This window comes from Furipterus horrens, unplaced genomic scaffold (genome assembly GCF_987537825.1).
Source record: "Furipterus horrens unplaced genomic scaffold, mFurHor1.1.pri manual_scaffold_6, whole genome shotgun sequence".
NCBI classification, from domain to species: Eukaryota; Metazoa; Chordata; class Mammalia; order Chiroptera; family Furipteridae; genus Furipterus; species Furipterus horrens.
Window position 1 is genome coordinate 146585913 of NW_028327176.1, and position 13992 is coordinate 146599904.

At 38.4% G+C, this 13992-nt stretch overlaps 1 pseudogene; it reads right to left on the minus strand.

Annotated features, from left to right (window-relative positions):
• Positions 1–1409: 1409 nt before the first annotated feature.
• On the minus strand, positions 1410–2021 carry LOC150007547 (large ribosomal subunit protein eL33 pseudogene; annotated as a pseudogene).
• Positions 2022–13992: the final 11971 nt, after the last annotated feature.

The window sequence follows — 13992 nt, forward strand, 5'->3', positions numbered from 1 at the left end:
GTCTTTTGCCGAATGGACACAGGTTCAGCACTGATCTGTATCAACCTAGTGAACACCACTGGCCCCACCCTGGGGACTCCCTGAGACCTCACTTTGCCTGACTCCCATACCTCCCAAGGCTCTTTTAGGGGCGGAGCATTACAGGCAGCTGACAAGCAAGCAGCAGCAGGACTTGGGGTGCCCTGCACATCTTGCCGAGCTGCCATAGACCTGGTGTTGGTCACAGTCAGCCTTGGTTCCAGCAAGGCCCCTCCCATGCACCTCCAGGTTTAACACAGGCAGCTACCAACTGTGGATCACTTTGTAGCTGCTACCAGGTAGCCTGCAGCCAGTCACAGGCAGTGACTGACATTGGCCTGAACAAAAGCACCTCTCAAGAGACCCTAGACCCACTGCACCTGGTGACTGGTTCCAGATCTCAACAGAGCATGACCCATTAGCCCTACAGTGGCACATTCAAAGGGTAGTCTTGGGAGGCACTAGAGACTGCTGGGATGAATCCCACTCCATCCCACACAACAGTTTGTATGTTGTTGTCAGGGCTTAGTCTCACAGCCAGTCAGCCTGAGGGTCAATCCCACCTACAGACATGCCAACAGCAATCAAGGATCAAGTACAACAGGAGGGCACACAGAAGCCCACACAAGGAACTCTCCTGGACTGGCTCATTTGGTCAGGGGGACTGTGCCATCGGATCTCACAGGACACCTACTACATAAAACCACCCTGCCAAGACTGGAAGATACAGCAGATCTACCTAATAAACAGAAACAAACACAGAGGGACAGCCAAAATAAGGAGACAATATGTCCCAAATGAAAGGGCAGGATAAAACTCTAGAAAAAGATCCAAAAGAAATGGAGGCAAGCAATCTACCAGAGAGAAAGTCCAAGACACTGATTATAAGAATGTTCAAGGAACTCAATGAGATCTTAAGGGATGGCATGCATAAAAAAGGAGGTAGAAACTGTAAAAAAGGACCAGTCAGAAGTGAAGAATATAATAACTGAAATAAGGAATACACTAGAAAGGATCAATAGCAGATTAAATAGAGCACAGAATTTTAACAGTAATTTGGATGACAAGGTATCAAAAAACATCCAATCAGAACAGCAAAAAGAAAAAAATGAATAAAAAGAAATCAGGATAGTGTAAGGAGCCTCTGGGATAACTTCAAGTGTACCAACATTTTTATCATAGGGGTACCAGAAAAAGAAAAGAGAGAGAGCTAGGGATTGAAATTCTATTGGAGAATATAATGACTGAAAATTTCCCTAATCTGGCAAAGGAAAGAGATAAACAAATACAGGAAGTGTAGAGTCTCAAACAATATGAACCCAAAGAGGCTCATACCAAAGCACATCATGATTAAAATGTCAGAGATTAAAGACAAAAAAAGGATCTTTTTTTTTCCCACTTTTTAAAAATGACTTTATTTACTCATTTTAAGGAAGGGAGAAAGAGGAAGAGAACCACTGATGTGTGAGAGAAACATCCACCTGTTGGCTCCCCTTTGCATCTTGACCAGGGACAGACCCTACAACCCATGTATGTGCCCCAACCAGGAATCCTTTGCTTTGCCAGAGGACTCCCTCAACCAACTGAGCCACACCAGTCAGGGCTGTTTATTTACTTTTCAGTAAGTTTAAATCCTTGAGGGGTACAGCATTACACGGATTCTGTGTCCAATGGCCTTAGCAGGAAGATTGCTTCGGAATTTAGCACGAACCATGCCACTGTTTCCATGAGCATGAGTTACCTTTCCCCAGATGACTCTGGTTTTGTTTGGTTTACCACCAGGAGTCACTGTGTTGTTCTTTGCTTTGTACACATAAGCACATCTCTTGCCTAGATAGAATTCAGTTTCATCTCGAGCATAAACACCTTCAATTTTAAGAAGAGCTGTGTGCTCCCTCTGGTTCCGGAGACCCCGTTTATAGCCAGCAAAAATGGCTTTGGACCACAGCCTCCCAGACATATTTGTCGCTGTAGAAGTCCTGTTCCCAGCAAGCTCCACAGGCGCCAAGATGGCGAAAAAAGGGCAAAAAAAAAAAGGATCTTAAAAGCAGCAACAGAAAGGCAGTTAGTTACCTACAAAGGAGCTCCCATAAGACTGTCAGCTGATTTCTCAACAGAAACTTTCAGGATAGAAGAGATTGACATGAAGTATTCAAAATCATGAACACCAAGACCACTCTACCCAGCAAGGCTATAATTAAAAATTTAAGTTGAAATAAAGAGCTTCCCAGACTAGAAAAAGCTAAAGAAGTTCATTACCAAACCAGTATTATAAAAAATGTTAAGGGGAATTCTTTAAGAAGAAGAAGGGGAGGGGCATAAATATGAACAATAAAGTGGACAAAAACTACATACCTGTCCATAATAATTTTAAATGTAAATGGATTAAATTCTCTAATCAAAAGATAGAATAGCTTAATGGATAAGAAAACAAGATACATAAATGTATATACTGTCTACAAGAGAGTCACTACAGACCTACAGACATACACAGACCAAAAATAAAGAGATGGAAAAACATATTTCATGTAAAAGGAAACAAACGAAAAAAGCTGGGGAAGCAAACTTATATCAAACAAAATAGACTTTAAAACAGAGGCTACAACAAAAAACAAAAAAGGACATTTCATAATGAAAGGGGGACCTGAAAAAGGGATCAATCCAACAGAAGATATAACCCTTGTAAAACTTTTATACACTCAAAATAGGAGCATATATATATATATATATATATATATATATATATATATATATATATAAAGCAAATATTGATGGACATAAAGGGAAAGATCAACAGTAATACAGTCCTAGTAGGGACTTTACCACCCAATTCACATCAATGGATAGATCTTCCAGATAGAAGATCAATGAGGAAATAGTGGTCTTAAGTGACAAGTTCAACCAGAAGGATTTAAACATATTTTTAGAAAATTTTACCCCAAAGCAGCAAAATATACATGTTAGGGCAAAAAACAAATGTCAAGAAATTTAAAAAGATTGAAATTGTATCAAATACCTTCTCTAAACACAACAGCATAAATCTAGAAGTCAATTACTAGAGAAAAAACCCCCTGAAACACACAAACACATGGCAGCTAAATAGCATGCCACTAAACAATAAATGGATTAATAAGATCAAACAAGAAATCAAAAGATACCTTGATACAGATAAAAGAAAACATGATAACCCCAAATCTATGAGACACAGCAAAATCAGTACTAAGAGGAAAATTCATAGCAATACAGGCCTACCTCAAGAAACAAGAAAAATCTCAAATAAACAATCTAAACTTATATCTAAAGGAACTAGAAGAACAATAAAGCCCAAAGTGAGTAGAAAGAAGGAAATAATAAATATCATAGTAGAAATAAATGAACAAAAAAATACAAAGGATTGATGAAACCAAAAGCTGGTTCTTTAAAAAGATGAATAAAATTGATAAACTTTTAACCAGTCTCATCAAGAAAAAAAGAGGACCCAAATAAATAAAATTAGAAATGAAAGAGGAGAATTAATAACAGATACCACAGAAATTCAAAGGATTTTAAGAAAATACTATGAATAATTATGTGCCAGCAAATGGGACATTCTGGGAGAAATGGATACATTCCTAGAAACATACAATCTTCGAAGACTGAATCAAGAAGAAACATAAAATCTGAACAGACTGATTACTACCAATAAAATTGAATCGGTAATCAAAAAGCTCCCACCAAACAAAAGCTGTGGACTGGATGGCTTAACAGGTAAATTTTACCAAACACTTAAAGAAAAATTAATACCCATCCTTCTTAAACTATTCCAAAAAATTCAAGAGGAGAGATAGTTCCAAAGATCATTTTATGAGGTCACGATTACCCTGATTTCAAAACCAGACAAAGACATTACAAAAAACAAAAATTATAGGCCAATATTCATGATGAAGACAGTTGCAAAAACCCTAAACAAAATATTAGCAAACATAATTTAGCCATATATTTTAAAAAATCATAATCCATGATCAATTGGTATTTATTCCAGGGATGCAAGATTGGTACAATACCCAATAATCAATAAATGTGATACACACATAAACAAGTGAAAAATAAAAATCTTATAGAAATATCAATAGATGCGGAAAAAGCATTTGACAAAACTTAGTGTCCATTCATGATAAAAACTCTGTGCAAAGTGAGATACCTTAACATAATTAAGATCATATATAACAGACTCACTGCCAACATCTTACTCAATCGGGGAAAGCTAAAGGAGTTTTCCTGAAGATCAGGCACAAGACAAGGAGACCCACTTTCACCACTTTTATTCAATATAGTATTGAAAGTCCTAGCCACGGAAATCAGGCAAGAAACAGAAATAAAAGATATTCAAATTGGAAAGGAAGAAGTAAAACTATCATTTGCAGTTGACATGACACTGTATATAAAGAATCCTAAAGGTTCTATAAAAAAACTATTAAAACTGCCCTGACTGGTGTGGCTCAGTTGGCTGGGTGCCATCCCACAAAGCAAAAGGTTGCCAGTTCAGTTCCAGGTAAGGGTACATGCCTGGGCTTCAGGTTTGGCCCCTGGTCAGGGCGTATGTTAGAGGCAGCCAATCAGTGTTTCTGTCTCACATTGATATTTCTCTCCCTTTCCTTCTTCCCCTTTTTCTAAAAAAAAAAAAAAAAAAAAAAAATGAACTGACAAATGAATTCAATAATCAACAGGATACAAGATTGATATTTGGAAGTTGGTTGCACTTTTATATATCTGTAATGAACTATCAGAAAGAGAAATTAAGGTAACAATCACATTTACAATTGCATCTAAAAAATACGAGGTCTGTCTGAAAAATGTCCATCCATTGTTAATATAACAAGAACAGTTAGCACAACATCAATGGAACCTGGCAGCCTAGGAGAGTGGACTAGAATGCCCATGCGTGAACAATGACAACTTCACTGTACTAGTCAGTTGGGGGGGTGGTAGACACGGTTGACTGACCATGTGTACTGTGTGGCCATTACATTCAAAATAACTGAGTGAATAGAGCAATGAATCTGCATGAAATTTTGTGTTACATTTGAACATTCTTCTGCAGAAACTATTTGGATGACTCAGCAGGTTTTGGGGGATTCAGCAGTGCAAATGAAACTGTGGCACAGAGGCTTCGAAGATGGTTGAGAATCTGTTGAAAGTGACCCACCTTCTGGAAGGCCTGGAACCCGCAAGAACACCTGAGGATGTTGAACATGTAGGACTGTAATCAACAAAGATGGTGACTGACAGTGTGAGAACCAGAAGCTGATCTGGGGATTCCAAAAACTACTGTGCCTGAGATTTTGATGCAGGATCTCGGCATGAAATGTATTATGGTAAAATTTGTTCTGCGGTGTCTGCTACCAGAGCAGAAGAAATATTGTGCTGCAGTTGCTAATGACTATTCAAACCACTATCAATGAACCAGATTCCCTTAAGAAGGTCATAACTGGAGATGGGTTGCGGGTCTATGGCCACATATATGATCTGGAAACAAAGGTCCAGTCATCCTGATGGAAGTCATCTGGATCTCCACACCTGAAGAAGGCACAGCAAGATCAAGACCATGTTAACTGTGTTTTTTGATTGGGAAGGTGTTTTGCATCACAAGTATGCCCTTCCAGGCCAAACAACTAATGAGAAGTACTCCCTTAATGTTCTTTGTTGGTTGAGAGGTGCAATATGACAAAAATGACCACAGCTATGGGCAACTGGTGGTTGGAAGCTTCATCACAACAATGCTCCTGCTCATACAACACATCATGTGCAGAGTTTTTTTTGTGAAACATCAAATGACCCAGGTGACTCAGTGCCCCTATAGCCCAGACTTGGCAACCTGTGACTTCCGGCTTTTCCCAAAACTAAAATCACCTTTGAAAGGGCAGAGATTTCAGACCATTGATGAGATTCAGGAAAATATGATGGGGCAGCTGATGGCGATTCCAACAAAAGATTTTACAGAGTGTTTTGAATAGTGGAAGGGATGCTGGGAGATCTGTGTGAGGTCCCAAAGTGCCTACTTTGAAGGGAACTGAGAGGTCATTGTCCTATGCACAGTGTTTCTTGTATTCTGTATCATCTTTAATAAATGACTCTATTTTTTGTAGTACATGGATGGATACTTTCTGGACAGACCTCATATATGTAAAATGTAAAGCTTATGAACATAGAAAAATACTTTCCAAAAAATTTCTTTTAATGCAATATCATGACAATTACCATAATATCATGTATTTTTGTGGTGATTAGTAGGCTTTATTTAGATTGACTTTTATGACAGCTTGCAAATGTTTTAAAATTTCAAGTTGTCTGAAATGTACTAATGTTTCTCAAAGTACTTCCATGAGGCATATTCGGAAAGTTCCAAAATATTCCTAGTTAGTGGAAAATATTTATATAAGAGGGACATGTAGGGGAATGGGCCTCGGGAGATACCTGCAATTGTATCAAGCAAGTTAACTCAAATGAACATTTCTGAAAAAAAAATTGCTTCTGACTTATATAGTGAAAACAATTGCTTTGTTTATTAAATTTTGCCCAAATAATACATTTTTAGAAGCAAATGCTGTTCCTAATTTTGGACAACCTTTGCCTGAAAAAATGTTAACTATTCTTCTTCATCCAAATAATTAATTTCAATAATTTCTGAATATGTTTTTCTGAAGCTACTTTCTTGATTGTAAGAATGAAGCTTAATATCTTTTAACATATATAAACTTAAAAAAACCTATGTGAAATTTTTTCTACCATTGAAAGTAAAAAAAACAAAACTGGTTAGTATATTTTAAAGCTTTTCTCTTAATTAGAAAAGAACTGCATGTACATATTAGAAAGTTTATACTATATGACTAAGCCAATAAAGTTGAATAAAACTTTTGTTAACAGAAAAAGAAGTGAAAATCAAAGTCCAATTAAGGATGACAATATCAATAGTACATTTAAGTATTAAAATCTAGTATGCAGAATATATTTTAAATATTCTGAGAAATCAATGAGAAAACATTTATCAGCCCAGTTAAAAATGGACAAAAGGGTTGAATAGGTTGTTCATAAAAGAGGTCCAAATGGCCAATTGACACATGGAAAGAGGCTCAACTTTACTAGTAATTAGGGAAATGTAAATTAAAATCACAGTGTCACACTTCTAAAATCTACTCATCAGAAGTATGGACTCACTCTTGTTGGTTTCCTTATCTTTTCAGGGTGGACCCAATCTCATAGGCAATCCCACATTTCTTATTCCTTAACAGGCTCTGAGGCAGGCTGACACCTGTTAGACTCTCCTAAGCCCCGGCTGTCAGTTTCTAAGTTCAATGCTCTGCCCTCTGCTGGCCTGACTGAGATGTGGTAGCTTTGCTTTCTCTGCTGGCAGGGGTAGCTCTTACTGTTAAGTGTTAGATTTCTAATGAGAGTTTTACCTTGCATGAACCACCTGACCAATTCCCATTGCCCTTGGGTGCCTTTACTTATCTTGTGAAGTTTCCAATTTATAGGGAACTTGAAAATGCTTATGTTATTGTAGTGTCAGCAAATGTTGCATGAAGCTTCTGAAAGGAAGACTTCCTTTCTTAAGGCTGCTCACCTGCTCATGGCTTAACTTCTTCAGTGACATTTTCTTCTAAGGCCAAGGACTGAGAATTACTCTACTTTCTAAGCTACTGATCCGCTCTTAGTCCTCAAGTATGTCGTCCAACATGTCACCTAGATCCTTATAGTGGAGTTAGACATCTCTTCCCTGAGGCACTATACAAATCCCGGAAGTTTGCAGTGATATCAGTTGCTTCCAATTTATTCTGGTCAAGACCATTCCCAGGGAAATGCATGGGTAGAACACTTACAACTGCCGTGAGCTATCATACTGTGTGTACAACCCAAGACTGTCTGCTTCCAACCTGCTATAGAAAGAATATACACATATTTTAAAAATTATCCACTATAAGACAATCTCTCATCATAATACAGTACCAGCACAAAGTGTGTTACTGAAAATTTACCTGGAAACTCAAGATTTGTCATTGTAATTTAAAACCTTAACAAGAATAGGATCTTCTTTGCTCCTTCTCCCCTCTTGATGTTCTTAGACTTGGTTCTTTGGAATCCATTCCCTTAGGATTCTTATGTGTGTGCATGTGTTTGAGTATGTATACATATACTGCTTTCCATTATTGAAATTGCTTCTCTCTATAAGGCTTTCATGTGTCTGAGAGTTCTTGATCAGATTAGTTGCTGGCTTACAGGTTTTGACAACTCACTAAAATCTACACCTTCAGATGAACATCTTAGCCTCAGTTCTACACTTGACCTAATGTAACTCTACCTAAAATATTTCTTTTGCACCTGTGTCAGTTACCAAGAAATTTATTCCTCATCTATATTTAGTTGTTACATTTATCTTTCTGGAATTTTTCCAATGATCACTCAAGAAAAATTTTACTTATACATAGGAAAGTACAACTAGGAAAACAGATGAAAAGGGTCATTTTTAGGATAAAATGTGTATATTGAGTGAGGCATCAAAACTTCACTCAGGTTTCCCCTTAAATAATGAAACATTAATCCTTCTCAAAGAAAACAGTCACTTAAAAGATATGTATAGGAAACATCCATGTTCAAGGGATTGAATTAAATCATGGAATTAAAAAAAGACAAAATCATTGTCTTGTTCTCAAACATTACCTCAGATTGTATATTAAGATTTTCATAGTCACTTCAGAAGCAAGTCTTTCATTTAATTAATATTTATTGAGTGTGTACCACATTCCTGGTACCATGGTAGTAAGTGGAGATTCAGTTATGAACGTCACAAACACAGTTCATGTTCTCACGGAGCCTAGATTCCAGAGTGAAGACTAATGCAGTATGACCTGTAGGATAGGGTGCTGTGGGAGCACAGAGGCCACCTAACTCAGTCTTGGAGACAGAGAGAACTGTTCCACAGGGCACTAATGTCTAAGCTACAATCAGAAGAATGAGTAGGAATTAACCAGGTACAGACCAGGAGGTGGGAGGTGAAGAATGTTTAAGGGAGCATCCTATGCAAATGCTGAGAGCTGAGGGAAGAGAGGCACATCTGAGGGATCATGGTGCTTCAGTATTTTTTGAGCACCCACAGTAATGTGGGAGTGAGGCGAGATGAAGCTGGAGAAGAAAATTGCTCAGTGTTTGCAGAGAACTGGAGAGTTGTGCACTGGTTTTATAATAAGTAGATTTAATACTGTGTCAGATAATTTCAGGGATGTGATTAAAAAAAACACAGTAAGAGTCAGGATAGGCTTTGCTACTATAACAAAGAGATCTTAAAAATTCAGTGCTTGAGTGGACAAGAAGTTTATTTCTTTCTTGCTTTACAGGACCAAGTGGTTTCAAGTCAGTAGCTAGGGGTACTAAAGGGGAAGGTGGACTCTGCTCCCAGCAGAGACCCAGGATGGTTGCAGCTAAGCTGTCTTTAACACCACCACAGAAGGGGAAAAGCAGATTTGAGTAGGTGGTTATAATGGGCCAGGCCTGAGAGTAGCACACTGTGCTTTTTCTCACTGTTCATTAGTCAGAACCCAGTCAAATGCCTGCACTAGCCACAAGGCATCTGGAAAACGAGGCCCAGCTGTACTCCAGGAAGACGGGGATTTGGGGGAAGAGCTGGCAGTCTCGGGCTTAATAATGGAGGGAAAAGCTAGTGGACTGTCAACCAAGATGGTTGCTCACACTTTCCTCTCAAAGCCCTTTGTCTGCTTGCCTCTGGTCATCTCATAGTCCCTGGCTTCTTTCAATTTCCTCATAGACCCCCTTGGGCTATTTGTCCCAACTCTACCCTCCGGTCCTTCCTGATTTACATTCCATACATGCAACAATCTCCTCTGACTCTCAGCACAACAGGATGTTTGCTTACCCAGCTCAGCCTGTTTTAAGGAAAGAGTCCAGCCCTGCTGGTCAGTTGGGGTAACTAGAAATGCTGGTTGGTGAATCAGTAGGTGGCACTCTGTGTTAGCAAGATACCAATTCCAAAGCAACACACCGAATGCGTGCAAGGATGTAGTTGTGCTCACAACACAATGTCAATTGGCTCACTTGACCTACTTCCTCAAGACTCAACTTTCAAAAAGAGTCAACACACCCAGACCAACCAGTGGATTGTTAAAAACAGGGATGTCAACATGCTTTGATTTGACTGCCAACAAAAATATTTCCTTTGTGTGGATGCTTTCTTCATATTGCACTCAGGAAGGGCAAAGAAGTTTGACCTGTCTGGGTTGGAGAGCCATGAACTGCTCTCCTCGGGGCTTCTCCTTGGGAGTTTTAGAAAGAGGTGTGCGTGTTGTTTTAATGGGAGTTGGAGCTACTACTTTCATAAATACTGATTAGTCCTATTTGCTATTGGGAAATCCCTGGGCTCAGCATCAAAGGCCTCATTGTTTGGTTATTTCTCTCTTTCACTGTGTCACCCTGGTAAGCTGTCCTTTCACTCAGCAATATCTTCTGGGTCATTTTTCATAACACTGAGAAGGTGTGGATAGAAGTGGTAAAATAAAGATTTGGAGGTGCCTTTCCTCATCAGGGGTTTAAAATTGACATTCAGCAGAGATGAAGAGAGATGAGAAATTTATTGATAAAGAATTTTTTGTTATTTGTTTATATTCTTGGGTATATCTCACTTTTTTGTACAAATTTGAGTATTTTAAAATCATATCTGTGCTTGTGATTCATAGAGATCTCCACTGGCTTGATAAAGTAGGTGCTATCTGCAAAAAGTAAATATGCATGTTAGAATTTTTATTACTCTCTTCATTTAATACACAAATCTCATGGAAATCCAGGTAAAAAAATTTTCACTAAGGCCAATTTAGGTATCATAGTATTTAAGAGATTAGTAATTTGATATTATCTCTAAACATCATATAGTTATTGACCATCTGATTCTTAGCCATATTTCAAATTCAGCTAGCCATATGAACATAATAACTCATTAATAATGCTCATCTCTTATTCTGTTAGTCTTTTTAAAAACTTTTTCCTTCCAAGAAGACTTCCTTCATTCATCTCCACTTGACTCATATTGTGTTGTTTTTAAATATATAAATATATTTTACATTTGTTTCTTATTTATCCTAGCAAAGCCCCTGAATTAGTCAGGATAGGCCAACTCGTCGTCGGCAGCCGTCCGTCTCGAGAGACGATGGTGTAGCTTCTTAAGAGTCTATCTGCACCGCCGAGAATGGCTGTGCAGTCCGACTCGGGAGTGACATGGTATCTGTCTCCTCCCGTGTTGAATCGACATCTTGCGATGACGCTGGAGTGTCCTCTCCAGTGAAGCTGAAGCTACAGAGCCTGGGCAGGGTGATATGGAGGGTCTGCTGTTGCCCATGCAGCAGACCCCCCCTCTCTTCGCAGCTGAAGGGTCCAAGGGAAAGACGGAGTCAATACAGCTTGGCTTCAGGTGCGCCGCAGGAGTTGCCGGTGTTGACTACAACGTCAAACCGCCTTAGGGACTCCGGCTCCGGATTTTCTGTCGGGGTTTACTCCCTTAGCCTTTCCCCTGAAGAGGTATGCCGCAAGGCAGCGGAGGTTTTTTGGAGTCAGAGTTTTCCTTCTCTGATGTGCCCTGACTGGAAGATCGAACCAGCGACACTTAGCTCGCAGGCCGACGCTCAATCCACTGAGCCAAACCAGCCAGGGTATAGGCCAACTAATGCTGTGGTAACAAATAGTCCCCAAATCTCAGTGGCTTAAGTCTTGAAGTGTGTTTCCCCCTCATATTCCAATTATAGTATGGCTCAGTAGGGATCTCTGTTCATGTGTAGATACTCAGGGACCGGATTCAGACAGACAAGAGGCTCCATTCTAACATATGTTCCATAATCATCATGTTGGGTGAAGTGTATGTAGTGAAATACATGCTGGCTTTTCATATTTTATTGCCCAAAGGAACACAAATGGTTACAATTAACTGCAGATCAATGAGAAACAAAGGATAGTTTAAATTAACAAACATTATCTTCTATTTGTATATGTCTTACAATTTTAAAGCACTTTCTTTTCTTAGGTAAGTAAGAAAAGTAGGTTAATAATTTTCTCATTTTACATACAAGAAAACCAAGGCCTAAAGAGATTAATATATTTTAAGGTCAAACACATTCCCTTTAGGGTAGGCTCTCATGATGGCTAGGGGCTTAAGAAATTAACTCTGTAATTTTTCGGCAGCATATTAGTTTGAATGAACAAGTGTCAATGCTGTGGCACTAGCCTGGTGTTCAGAGTAATAGAAACCAAACATTTCTCTAGCTACGGTGCTATCAGCAATCAAGAAACTCCAAGTCCTTTGAAGTCTCCCCTCTCAGCTATTCTATGAGTCACAGGGAATATTTACTATGTGCTAATCAATGTGGTCAGCCAGTTGCCATGAGTTCCTTTGTCCTTGCTCTGACTGCATGGTGACCATTTCTGCTAAGCCCTTGATGGCTGTGCTGAAGAAATTCATGCTCCTTCCAGAGAAATGATGCACCTGTAACATGGGTTGAGGTCCCAGGGGAGCTGTCTCCTTTCACTTAGGAAGCCAGTACCCACATGGGAAAACCTCTTTTAGCTTTTATTGACTCTTTTGTTTCAGCTCTTTCTCTTTTAGACTCAAACATGAGCCTGTAGTCACTCCATGACACATACGGGATCTTCCTGTCCTCTTGCGTCAAACTTGTAGGTCTCAGCTCTCTTTTCTCCTAAAGATAAACTTTTTCCCAGAAAGCCCGCAGTCACTGATGCAAACAGATAGCCGGTGAGTCCACCTTCCCCGACTGCCAGGCATGCCCATACTCATCTGACTGCCACATCAAATGGAACTACTTGCTACAATGTTTCAGAGACGCAGAGACTTGTTCCTCCATATGGCAAAAACCATCACTAATTAATGTAATGGATTTAAGCACACCAGTATTTTATGATTTGCTCAAAGAGCATCACGCATTTCAGATGTTTGGCCACCTAAACAGGTAATAATAACTGGTATAGGAAAATAAACATTGAACTCCACAGCCCAGACTCCAATTTTAGTCTCAGATCTGTGCCCTGTGAGTGACTTTGGGAAAGTAGTTTAGCCCTTCTGAGCCCTTTTATCATTCATAAAATAAAGGAAGTAGTAGGGATGAATTTCTAAGGACTTTTTCAACTATGAAGTTTGTGACCTGTGGACAAGATTTATTACTTGCAATTATTGTCAACAGGTGGCAGCAAAATCCCAGTCTTTAGTGAGTTAAAAAAAGAGAAAGCTGGCTGCCTTTGATTTATCTTCAGACTTTTAGAGAACATTTAGTTAATTTTGTTCATCTTAAACATATGGGAAAATAAAGGCACCACCTTTAAAGATTTCACAATAGAAAGAAAATTTGTAGAATGATGTAAAATGAATTGAAAAGTATGGCTTTTAAAATGAATGTGTTTAGTATGAATTTAGTACTTTCTTCTGGCTATTTTGAATGTGGTCATCACTAAAGGTCTTAGGACACTAAAACTATCATATAAAGTGTTATTTAGAATGGGTCTTTTATATCTTTTATCTTTAACTTAGCTATGGGAGGGTGGATTAACAACTTCAGAAGTTTCTTTTTGCCTGTTGTATAAGTTTGGAATTTTTGTATTAAGTGTGTTGGAAAAAAGTAAATATATATTGAAACATATGTTATCATTACATTTCACACTTTATCATAGCTCAAATATGAAAAAACTATTAAAAATGTAAAACCTTATTCACTTACTAAAATTTTGCAGATTTTAACGGTTTAAAGCAAATGGACTGTTTATGAAACTTTGACATTTTTACTACCCATAAGTTTTGCTGAAATTAACTAGAACACTAATATAAATTATATACATAATTTATTAAAATGTCAATGCAGATTTATTTATGCCACTTGATTCCATTTGATTTAATATTATTCATAAAACAAAAAATATATGAAACTGGTTAAAATG